Source organism: Melospiza georgiana, chromosome 1 (genome assembly GCF_028018845.1).
Source record: "Melospiza georgiana isolate bMelGeo1 chromosome 1, bMelGeo1.pri, whole genome shotgun sequence".
Taxonomy (NCBI): Eukaryota; Metazoa; Chordata; class Aves; order Passeriformes; family Passerellidae; genus Melospiza; species Melospiza georgiana.
In genome coordinates, this window is record NC_080430.1 from 56252523 (window position 1) to 56265788 (window position 13266).

Consider the following 13266-nt stretch of genomic DNA (forward strand, 5'->3'; position numbering starts at 1 on the left):
AAAGACCTTTTCTCTTGCAAACAAAAATCGGCTACCCCGCTTCTGGATGGCAGATTGCAGGAGACACTTTGCATCATCAAACCAGCCCGACTTGGCACTGGTGCCACCTTGGGTCTGGGAACCATGCTGCCTGGCGTGGATTTTCAGGAGCCTGCCGGCCACTCTCAGCCATAGGCCCTCAAGCACAAACCACGGCCCTTTTCTCTGGCAAACAAAACTCAACTGCCCCTCTTCTGGAGGGCAAATTGCAGGAGGCAATTGGTACTACAAAAACAGCCCAACTGGGCACTGGTGCCACCATGGGTCTGGTAACAATCCTGCCTATCGTAGCTTTTCAGGAGCCAGCCGGTCGCTCCCAGCCATAGGAACCCAGACAAAAACCTCGGCCCGTTTCCCTGGCAAACAAAAGTAAGCTACCCCGGTTCTGGATGGCAAATTGCAGGAGCCACTTTGCACAATCAAACTGGCCCGACTTGGCACTGGTGCCACCTCTGGTCTGGGAACCATCCTGCGTATCGTGGATTCAAAGGAGCCAGCTGGCCACTCCCAGCCACAGGCCCCCAAACACAAACAACGGTGCTTTTCCCTGGAAAACAAAACTCGCCTGCCAACTTTTTGATGGCAGATTGCAGGAGCCACTTTGCAACATAAAACCAGCCCGACTCGGCACTGGTTCCACCTCGGATCTCCGAACCATCCTGCCTATCGTGGATTTTCAGGGGCCAGCCGGCCACTCTCAGCCATGTACCCCCAAACAAAAACCACGGCCCTTTCCTCTGGCAAACAAAACTCAACTGCCCCTCTTCTGGATGGCAAATTGCAGGAGCCACTTGCTACTACAAAACCAGCCCAACTTGGCACTGGTGCCACCTTGGCTCTGGGAACCATGCTGCGTATCGTGGATTCTAATGAGCCAGCTGGCCACTCCCAGCCACAGGCGCCCAAAAAAAACCAAAGACCTTTTCTCTTGCAAACAAAAATCGGCTACCCCGCTTCTGGATGGCAGATTGCAGGAGACACTTTGCACCATCAAACCAGCCCGACTTGGCACTGGTGCCACCTTTGGTCTGGGAACCACGCTTCCTAGCGTGGATTTTCAGGAGCCAGCCGGCCACTCTCAGCCATATGCCCTCAAACACAAACCACGGCCCTTTTCTCTGGCAAACAAAACTCAATTGCCCCTCTTCTGGAGGGCAAATTGCAGGACGCACTTGGTACTACAAAAACATCCCAACTTGGCACTGGTGCCACCTTGGGTCTGGGAACCATCCGGCGTATCGATCATTTTAAGGAGCCAGCCGGCCCCTCCCAGCCATATGCCCCCAAAAACGAACCACGGACTTGTTCTCTGGCAAAAAAAAATCAGCTGCCCCGCGTTGGGATGGCAGATTAGAGGAGCCACTTTGCACCATCAAACCAGCCCAACTGGGCACTGCTGCCACCTCTGGTCTGGGAACCATCCTGCGTATCGTGGATTCTAAGGAGCCAGCTGGCCACTCCCAGCCACAGGCCCCCAAACAAAAACAACAGCACTTTTCCCTGGAAAACAAAACTCGCCTGCCAACTTTATGATGGCAGATTGCAGGAGCCACTTGGTACTATCAAACCAGCCCAACTTGGCACTGGTGCCACCATGGGTCTGGTCACCATCCTGCCTATCGTAGCTTTTCAGGACCTAGCCGGTCACTCTCAGCCATAGGCCGCCAGACACACCTCGGCCCGTTTCCCTGGCAAACAAAAGTAAGCTGCCCCGCTTCTAGATGGCAGATTGCAGGAGCCACTTGGTACTATCAAACCAGCCCGACTTGGCAGTGATGACACCTCTGGTCTGGGAACCATCCTGCCTATCGTGGATTTTCAGGGGCCAGCCGGCCACTCTCAGCCATATGCCCCCAAACACAAACCACGGCCCTTTTCTCTGGCAAACAAAACTCAACTGCCCCTCTTCTGGATGGCAAATTGCAGGACGCACTTTGTACTACGAAAACAGCCCGACTTGGCACTGATGCCACCTTGGCTCTGGGAACCATCCTGCGTATCGAGCTTTTTAAGGAGCCAGCCGGCCACGCCCAGCCATATACCGCCAAAAACAAACCACGGAACTTTTCTCCAGAAAACAAAAATCCGCTGCCCCGCGTCGGGATGGCAGATTGCAGGAGCCACTTTGCACCATCAAACCAGCCCGACTTGGCTCTGGTGCCACCTTGGGTCTGGGAACCATTCTGCCTATCGTGGATTTTCAGGGGCCAGCCGGCCACTCTGAGCCATAGGCCCCCAAACAAAAACCACGGCCCTTTTCTCTGGCAAACAAAACTCAGCTGCCCCGCTTCTGGATGGCAGATTGCAGGACGCACTTGGTACTATCAAACCAGCCCGACTTGGCACTGGTGCCACCTTGGGTCTGGGAACCATCCTGCGTATTGTGGATTGTCAGGAGCCAGCCGACCACTCTCGGCCACAGACCCCAATCAAAAACAACGGCCCGATTCACAGGCAAAAAAATCTCAGCTGCCCCACTTGTGGATGGGAGATTGCAGGAAGCGCTTGACACTGTCAAACCAGCCCAACTTGGCACTGGTGCCACCTTGGGTCTGGGAACGATGCTGCGTATCATGGAATTTAAGGAGCCAGCCGGCCACTCCCATCCACAGGACCCAAACACATACCACAGCCCTTTTCTTTGGAAAACAAAACTCGCCTGCCAACTTTATGATGGCAGATTGCAGGAGCCACTTGGTACTATCAAACCAGCCCAACTTGGCACTGCTGCAACCATGGGTCTGGTCACCATCCTGCGTATCGTAGCTTTTCAGGAGCCAGCCCGTCAGTCCCAGCCATAGGCCCCAGACACAAAGCTCTGCCCGTTTCCCTGGCAAACAAAAGTAAGCTACCCCGCTTCTGGATGGCAGATTGCAGGAGACACTTTGCACCATCAAACCAGCCCTACTTGGCACTGGTGCCACCTCTGGTCTGGAAACCATCCTGCGTATCGTGGATTCTTAGGAGCCAGCTGGCCACTCCCAGCCACAGGCCCCCAAACACAAACAACGGCGCTTTTCCCTGGAAAACAAAACTCGCCTGCCAACTTTTTGATGGCAGATTGCAGGAGCCACTTGGTACTATCAAACCAGCCCAACTTGGCACTGGTGCCACTATGGGTCTCGTCACCATCCTGCCTATCGTAGCTTTTCAGGAGCCAGCCGGTCACTCCCAGCCATAGGCCCCCAGAAAAAAACCTCGGCCCGTTTCCCTGGCAAACAAAAGTAAGCTGCCCCGCTTCTGGATGGCAGATTGCAGGACTTATTTTGTACTATCAAACCAGCCAGACGTGGCACTGGTGCCACCTTGGATCTGGGAACCATCTTGCCTATCGTGGATTTTAATGAGCCAGCCGGCCTCTCTCAGCCATATGCCCCCAAACACAAACCACGGCCCTTTTCTCTGGCAAACAAAACTCAACTGCCCCTCTTCTGGATGGCAGATTGCAGGAGCCACTTGGTACTATCAAACCAGCCCTACTTGGCACTGGTGCCACCTTGGGTCTGGGAAGCATGCTGCGTATTATGGATTTTCAGGAGCCAGCCCGCCACTGCAAGCTACAGGCCCCCAAACACAAACAACAGCATTTTTCTATGGCAAACAAAACTCAACTGCCCCTCTTCTGGATGGCAAATTGCAGGACGCACTTGGTACTACGAAAACAGCCCGACTTGGCGCTGATGCCACCTTGGGTCAGGGAACCATCCTGCGTATCGAGCTTTTTAAGGAGCCAGCCGGCGACGCCCAGCCATATACCGCCAAAAACAAACCACGGAACTTTTCTCCAGCAAACAAAAATCCGCTGCCCCGCGTCTGGATGGCAGATTGCAGGAGCCACTTTGCACCATGAAACCAGCCCAACTTGGCGCTGGTGCCACCTTGGGTCTGGGAACCATCCTGCGTATCGTGGATTCTAAGGAGCCAGCCGGCCACTCCCAGGCACAGGCCCCCAAACAAAAACAACGGCGCTTTTCCGTGGAAAACAAAACTCGCCTGCCAACTTTTTGATGGCAGATTGCAGGAGCCACTTGGTACTATCAAACCAGCCCGACTTGGCACTGGTGCCACCTTGGCTCTGGGAACCATGCTGCGTAACGTAGATTCTAAGGCGCCAGCCCGCCACTCCCAGCCACAGGCCCCCAAACACAAACAACGGCGCTTTTCCCTGGAAAACAAAACTCGCCTGCCAACTTTTTGATGGCAGATTGCAGGAGCCACTTGGTACTATCAAACCAGCCCAACTTGGCTCTGGTGCCACCATGGGTCTGGTCACCATCCTGCCTATCGTAGCTTTTCAGGACCCAGCCGGTCACTCCCATCTATAGGCCCCCAGACAAAAACCTCAGCCCGTTTCCCTGGCAAACAAAAGTAAGCTGCCCCGCTTCTGGATGGCAGATTGCAGGAACCACTTGGTACTATCAAACCAGCCAGACGTGGCACTGGTGCCACCTTGGATCTGGGAACCATCTTGCCTATCGTGGATTTTAAGGAGCCAGCCGGCCTCTCTCAGCCATATGCCCCCAAACACAAACCACGGCCCTTTTCTCTGGCAAACAAAACTCAACTGCCCCTCTTCTGGATGGCAGATTGCAGGAGCCACTTGGTACTATCAAACCAGCCCTACTTGGCACTGGTGCCACCTTGGGTCTGGGAAGCATGCTGCGTATCATGGATTTTCAGGAGCCAGCCCGCCACTGCAAGCTACAGGCCCCCAAACACAAACAACAGCCTTTTTCTCTGGCAAACAAAATTCAGCTGCCCCGCTTCTGGATGGCAGATTGCAGGAGCCACTTGGTAGTATCAAACCAGCCCGACTTGGCACTGGTGCCAACTTGGGTCTGGGAACCATCCTGCGTATCGTGGATTCTAAGTAGCCAGCTGGCCACTCCCAGCCACAGGCCCCCAAACACAAACCACGGTGCTTTTCCCTGGAAAACAAAACTGGCCTGCCAACTTTTTGATGGCAGATTGCAGGAGCCACTTGGTACTATCAAACATGCCCAACTTGGCACTGGTGCCACCATGGGTCTGGTCACCATCCTGCCTATCGTAGCTTTTCAGGAGCCAGCCGGTCACTCCCAGCCATAGGCCCCCAGCCACAAACCTCGGCCCGTTTCCCTGGCACACAAAAGTAAGCTACCCCGCTTCTGGATGGCAGATTGCAGGAGCAAATTGGCATCATCAAACCAGCCCGACTTGGCACTGGTGCCACCTCTGGTCTGGGAACCATCCTGCGTATCGTGGGTTCTAAGGAGCCAGCCGGCCACTCCCAGGCACAGGCCCCCAATCACAAACAACGGCGCTTTTCCCTGGAAAACAAAACTCGCCTGCTAGCTTTTTGATTGCAGAGTGCAGGAGCCACTTGGTACAATCAAACCAGCCCAACTTGGCACTGGTGCCACTATGGGTTTGGTCACCATCCTGCCTATCGTAGCATTTCAGGAGCCAGTCGGTCACTCCGAGCCGTAGGCCCCCAGACACAAAGCTCTGCCCGTTTCCCTGGCAAACAAAAGTAAGCTACCGCGCTTCTGGTTGGCAGATTGCAGGAGCCACTTTGCACCATCAAACCAGCCCAACTTGGCACTGGTGCCACCTTGGGTCTGGGAACCATCCTGCGTATCGTGGATTCTATGGAGCCAGCCGGCCACTCCCAGGCACAGGCCCCCAAACAAAAACAACGGCGCTTTTCCCTGGAAAACAAAACTCGCCTTCCAACTTTTTGATGGCAGATTGCAGGAGCCACTTGGTACTATCAAACCAGCCCGACTTGGCACTGGTGCCACCTTGGCTCTGGGAACCATGCTGCGTAACGTAGATTCTAAGGCGCCAGGCGGCCACTCCCAGCCACAGGCCCCCAAACACAAACAACGGCGCTTTTCCCTGGAAAACAAAACTCGCCTGCCAACTTTTTGATGGCAGATTGCAGGAGCCACTTGGTACTATCAAACCAGCCCAACTTGGCTCTGGTGCCACCATGGGTCTGGTCACCATCCTGCCTATCGTAGCTTTTCAGGAGCCAGCCGGTCACTCCCAGCCATAGGCCCCCAGACAAAAACCTCGGCCCGTTTCCCTGGCAAACAAAAGTAAGCTGCCCCGCTTCTAGATGGCAGATTGCAGGAGCCACTTGGTACTATCAAACCAGCCCAACTGGGCACTGCTGCCACCTCTGGTCTGGGAACCATCCTGCGTATCGTGGATTCTAAGGAGCCAGCTGGCCACTCCCAGCCACAGGCCCCCAAACAAAAACAACAGCACTTTTCCCTGGAAAACAAAACTCGCCTGCCAACTTTATGATGGCAGATTGCAGGAGCCACTTGGTACTATCAAACCAGCCCAACTTGGCACTGGTGCCACCATGGGTCTGGTCACCATCCTGCCTATCGTAGCTTTTCAGGACCTAGCCGGTCACTCTCAGCCATAGGCCGCCAGACACAAACCTCGGCCCGTTTCCCTGGCAAACAAAAGTAAGCTGCCCCGCTTCTAGAGGGCAGATTGCAGGAGCCACTTGGTACTATCAAACCAGCCCGACTTGGCAGTGATGACACCTCTGGTCTGGGAACCATCCTGCCTATCGTGGATTTTCAGGGGCCAGCCGGCCACTCTCAGCCATATGCCCCCAAACACAAACCACGGCCCTTTTCTCTGGCAAACAAAACTCAACTGCCCCTCTTCTGGATGGCAAATTGCAGGACGCACTTTGTACTACGAAAACAGCCCGACTTGGCACTGATGCCACCTTGGCTCTGGGAACCATCCTGCGTATCGAGCTTTTTAAGGAGCCAGCCGGCCACGCCCAGCCATATACCGCCAAAAACAAACCACGGAACATTTCTCCAGAAAACAAAAATCCGCTGCCCCGCGTCGGGATGGCAGATTGCAGGAGCCACTTTGCACCATCAAACCAGCCCGACTTGGCTCTGGTGCCACCTTGGGTCTGGGAACCATTCTGCCTATCGTGGATTTTCAGGGGCCAGCCGGCCACTCTGAGCCATAGGCCCCCAAACAAAAACCACGGCCCTTTTCTCTGGCAAACAAAACTCAGCTGCCCCGCTTCTGGATGGCAGATTGCAGGACGCACTTGGTACTATCAAACCAGCCCGACTTGGCACTGGTGCCACCTTGGGTCTGGGAACCATCCTGCGTATTGTGGATTGTCAGGAGCCAGCCGACCACTCTCGGCCACAGACCCCAATCAAAAACAACGGCCCGATTCACAGGCAAAAAAATCTCAGCTGCCCCACTTGTGGATGGGAGATTGCAGGAGGCGCTTGACACTGTCAAACCAGCCCAACTTGGCACTGGTGCCACCTTGGGTCTGGGAACGATGCTGCGTATCATGGAATTTAAGGAGCCAGCCGGCCACTCCCATCCACAGGACCCAAACACATACCACAGCCTTTTTCTTTGGAAAACAAAACTCGCCTGCCAACTTTATGATGGCAGATTGCAGGAGCCACTTGGTACTATCAAACCAGCCCAACTTGGCACTGCTGCAACCATGGGTCTGGTCACCATCCTGCGTATCGTAGCTTTTCAGGAGCCAGCCCGTCAGTCCCAGCCATAGGCCCCAGACACAAAGCTCTGCCCGTTTCCCTGGCAAACAAAAGTAAGCTACCCCGCTTCTGGATGGCAGATTGCAGGAGACACTTTGCACCATCAAACCAGCCCGACTTGGCACTGGTGCCACCTTGGGTCTGGGAACCATCCTGCGTATCGTGGATTCTTAGGAGCCAGCTGGCCACTCCCAGCCACAGGCCCCCAAACACAAACAACGGCGCTTTTCCCTGGAAAACAAAACTCGCCTGCCAACTTTTTGATGGCAGATTGCAGGAGCCACTTGGTACTATCAAACCAGCCCAACTTGGCACTGGTGCCACTATGGGTCTCGTCACCATCCTGCCTATCGTAGCTTTTCAGGAGCCAGCCGGTCACTCCCAGCCATAGGCCCCCAGAAAAAAACCTCGGCCCGTTTCCCTGGCAAACAAAAGTAAGCTGCCCCGCTTCTGGATGGCAGATTGCAGGACTTATTTTGTACTATCAAACCAGCCAGACGTGGCACTGGTGCCACCTTGGATCTGGGAACCATCTTGCCTATCGTGGATTTTAATGAGCCAGCCGGCCTCTCTCAGCCATATGCCCCCAAACACAAACCACGGCCCTTTTCTCTGGCAAACAAAACTCAACTGCCCCTCTTCTGGATGGCAGATTGCAGGAGCCACTTGGTACTATCAAACCAGCCCTACTTGGCACTGGTGCCACCTTGGGTCTGGGAAGCATGCTGCGTATCATGGATTTTCAGGAGCCAGCCCGCCACTGCAAGCTACAGGCCCCCAAACACAAACAACAGCATTTTTCTCTGGCAAACAAAACTCAACTGCCCCTCTTCTGGATGGCAAATTGCAGGACGCACTTGGTACTACGAAAACGGCCCGACTTGGCGCTGATGCCACCTTGGGTCAGGGAACCATCCTGCGTATCGAGCTTTTTAAGGAGCCAGCCGGCGACGCCCAGCCATATACCGCCAAAAACAAACCACGGAACTTTTCTCCAGCAAACAAAAATCCGCTGCCCCGCGTCTGGATGGCAGATTGCAGGAGCCACTTTGCACCATGAAACCAGCCCAACTTGGCGCTGGTGCCACCTTGGGTCTGGGAACCATCCTGCGTATCGTGGATTCTAAGGAGCCAGCCGGCCACTCCCAGGCACAGGCCCCCAAACAAAAACAACGGCGCTTTTCCGTGGAAAACAAAACTCGCCTGCCAACTTTTTGTTGGCAGATTGCAGGAGCCACTTGGTACTATCAAACCAGCCCGACTTGGCACTGGTGCCACCTTGGGTCTGGGAACCATGCTGCGTATCGTAGATTCTAAGGCGCCAGGCGGCCACTCCCAGCCACAGGCCCCCAAACACAAACAACGGCGCTTTTCCCTGGAAAACAAAACTCGCCTGCCAACTTTTTGATGGCAGATTGCAGGAGCCACTTGGTACTATCAAACCAGCCCAACTTGGCTCTGGTGCCACCATGGGTCTGGTCACCATCCTGCCTATCGTAGCTTTTCAGGACCCAGCCGGTCACTCCCATCTATAGGCCCCCAGACAAAAACCTCAGCCCGTTTCCCTGGCAAACAAAAGTAAGCTGCCCCGCTTCTGGATGGCAGATTGCAGGAACCACTTGGTACTATCAAACCAGCCAGACGTGGCACTGGTGCCACCTTGGATCTGGGAACCATCTTGCCTATCGTGGATTTTAAGGAGCCAGCCGGCCTCTCTCAGCCATATGCCCCCAAACACAAACCACGGCCCTTTTCTCTGGCAAACAAAACTCAACTGCCCCTCTTCTGGATGGCAGATTGCAGGAGCCACTTGGTACTATCAAACCAGCCCTACTTGGCACTGGTGCCACCTTGGGTCTGGGAAGCATGCTGCGTATCATGGATTTTCAGGAGCCAGCCCGCCACTGCAAGCTACAGGCCCCCAAACACAAACAACAGCCTTTTTCTCTGGCAAACAAAATTCAGCTGCCCCGCTTCTGGATGGCAGATTGCAGGAGCCACTTGGTAGTATCAAACCAGCCCGACTTGGCACTGGTGCCAACTTGGGTCTGGGAACCATCCTGCGTATCGTGGATTCTAAGTAGCCAGCTGGCCACTCCCAGCCACAGGCCCCCAAACACAAACCACGGTGCTTTTCCCTGGAAAACAAAACTGGCCTGCCAACTTTTTGATGGCAGATTGCAGGAGCCACTTGGTACTATCAAACATGCCCAACTTGGCACTGGTGCCACCATGGGTCTAGTCACCATCCTGCCTATCGTAGCTTTTCAGGAGCCAGCTGGTCACTCCCAGCCATAGGCCCCCAGCCACAAACCTCGGCCCGTTTCCCTGGCACACAAAAGTAAGCTACCCCGCTTCTGGATGGCAGATTGCAGGAGCAAATTGGCATCATCAAACCAGCCCGACTTGGCACTGGTGCCACCTCTGGTCTGGGAACCATCCTGCGTATCGTGGGTTCTAAGGAGCCAGCCGGCCACTCCCAGGCACAGGCCCCCAATCACAAACAACGGCGCTTTTCCCTGGAAAACAAAACTCGCCTGCTAGCTTTTTGATTGCAGAGTGCAGGAGCCACTTGGTACAATCAAACCAGCCCAACTTGGCACTGGTGCCACTATGGGTTTGGTCACCATCCTGCCTATCGTAGCATTTCAGGAGCCAGTCGGTCACTCCGAGCCGTAGGCCCCCAGACACAAAGCTCTGCCCGTTTCCCTGGCAAACAAAAGTAAGCTACCGCGCTTCTGGTTGGCAGATTGCAGGAGCCACTTTGCACCATCAAACCAGCCCAACTTGGCACTGGTGCCACCTTGGGTCTGGGAACCATCCTGCGTATCGTGGATTCTATGGAGCCAGCCGGCCACTCCCAGGCACAGGCCCCCAAACAAAAACAACGGCGCTTTTCCCTGGAAAACAAAACTCGCCTTCCAACTTTTTGATGGCAGATTGCAGGAGCCACTTGGTACTATCAAACCAGCCCGACTTGGCACTGGTGCCACCTTGGCTCTGGGAACCATGCTGCGTAACGTAGATTCTAAGGCGCCAGGCGGCCACTCCCAGCCACAGGCCCCCAAACACAAACAACGGCGCTTTTCCCTGGAAAACAAAACTCGCCTGCCAACTTTTTGATGGCAGATTGCAGGAGCCACTTGGTACTATCAAACCAGCCCAACTTGGCACTGGTGCCACCATGGGTCTGGTCACCATCCTGCCTATCGTAGCTTTTCAGGAGCCAGCCGGTCACTCCCAGCCATAGGCCCCCAGAAAAAAACCTCGGCCCGTTTCCCTGGCAAACAAAAGTAAGCTGCCCTGCTTCTGGATGGCAGATTGCAGGAGTTATTTAGTACTATCAAACCAGCCAGACGTGGCACTGGTGCCACCTTGGATCTGGGAACCATCTTGCCTATCGTGGATTTTAAGGAGCCAGCCGGCCTCTCTCAGCCATATGCCCCCAAACACAAACCACGGCCCTTTTCTCTGGCAAACAAAACTCAACTGCCCCTCTTCTGGATGGCAGATTGCAGGAGCCACTTGGTACTATCAAACCAGCCCTACTTGGCACTGGTGCCACCTTGGGTCTGGGAAGCATGCTGCGTATTATGGATTTTCAGGAGCCAGCCCGCCACTGCAAGCTAGAGGCACCCAAACACAAACAACAGCCTTTTTCTCTGGCAAACAAAATTAAGCTGCCCCGCTTCTGGATGGCAGATTGCAGGAGCCACTTGGTACTATCAAACCAGCCCGACTTGGCACTGGTGCCACCTCTGGTCTGGGAACCATCCTGCCTATAGTGGATTCTAAGTAGCCAGCTGGCCACTCCCAGCCACAGGCCCCCAAACACAAACAACGGTGCTTTTCCCTGGAAAACAAAACTGGCCTGCCAACTTTTTGATGGCAGATTGCAGGAGCCACTTGGTACTATCAAACCAGCCCAACTTGGCACTGGTGCCACCATGGGTCTGGTCACCATCCTGCCTATCGTAGCTTTTCAGGAGCCAGCCGGTCACTCCCAGCCATAGGCCCCCAGCCACAAACCTCGTCCCGTTTCACTGGCAAACAAAAGTAAGCTACCCCGCTTCTGGATGGCAGATTGCAGGAGCAACTTGGCATCATCAAACCAGCCCGACTTGGCACTGGTGCCACCTCTGGTCTGGGAACCATCCTGCGTATCTTGGGTTCTAAGGAGCCAGCCGGCCACTCCCAGCCACAGGCCCCCAATCACAAACAACGGCGCTTTTCCCTGGAAAACAAAACTCGCCTGCTAGGTTTTTGATGGCAGAGTGCAGGAGCCACTTGGTACAATCAAACCAGCCCAACTTGGCACTGGTGCCACTATGGGTCTGGTCAACATCCTGCCTATCGTAGCATTTCAGGAGCCAGTCGGTCACTCCCAGCCGTAGGCCCCCAGACACAAACAACGGCCCGTTTCCCTGGCAAACAAAATTAAGCTGCCCCGCTTCTGGATGGCAGATTGCAGGAGCCACTTTGCACCATCAAACCAGCCCAACTTGACACTGGTGCCACCTTGGGCCTGGGAACCATCCTGCGTATTGTGGATTCTAAGCAGCCACCCGGCAACTCCGAGCCACAGGCCCCCAAACACAAACAACGGCGCTTTTCCCCGGAAAACAAAACTCGCCTGCCAACATTTTGATGGCAGATTGCAGGAGCCACTTGGTACTATCAAACCAGCCCAACTTGGCACTGGTGCCACCATGGGTCTGGTCACCATCCTGCCTAGCATAGCTTTTCAGGAGCCAGGAGGCCACTCCCAGCCATAGACCCCCAGACAGAAACCTCGGCCCGTTTCCATGGAAAGCAAAAGTAAGCTGCCCCGCTTCTGGATGGAAGATTGCAGGAGCCACTTGGTACTATCAAATTAGCCCAACTTGGCACTGGTGCCACCATGGGTCTGGTAAACATCCTGCCTATCGTAGCTTTTCAGGAGCCAGCCGGTCACTCCCTGCAATAGGGCCCCAGACAAATACCTCGGCACGTTTCCCTGGCAATCAAAAGTAAGCTGCCCCGCTTCTGGATGGCAGATTGCAGGAGCCACTTGGTACTATCAAACCAGCCCGACTTGGCACTGGTGCCACCTTGGATCTGGGAACCATGCTGCGTAACGTGGATTCTAAGACGACAGGCGGCCACTCCCAGCCACAGGGCCCCAAACACAAACAACGGCGCTTTTCCCTGGAAAACAAAACTCTCCTCCCAACTTTTTGATGGCAGATTGCAGGAGCCACTTGGTACTATCAAATCAGCCCAACTTGGCACTGCTGCTACCATGGGTCTGGTAATCATCCTGCCTACTGTAGCTTTTCAGGAGCCAGCCGGTCACTCCCAGCCATAGGCCCCCAGAAAAAAACCTCGGCCCGTTTCCCTGGCAAACAAAAGTAAGCTGCCCCGCTTCTGGATGGCAGATTGCAGGAACCACTTGGTACTATCAAACCAGCCTGACTTGGCACTGGTGCCACCTTGGGTCTGGGAACCATCCTGCGTATCGTGGATTCTAAGGAGCCAGCCGGCCACTCCCAGCTACAGGACCCCAAACACAAACAACAGCGCTTTTCTCTGGCAAACAAAACTTAGTTGCCCTGCTTTTGGATGGCAGATTGCAGGAGCGACTTGGTACTATCAGACCAGCCCAACTTGGCACCGGTGCCTCCATGGGTCTGGT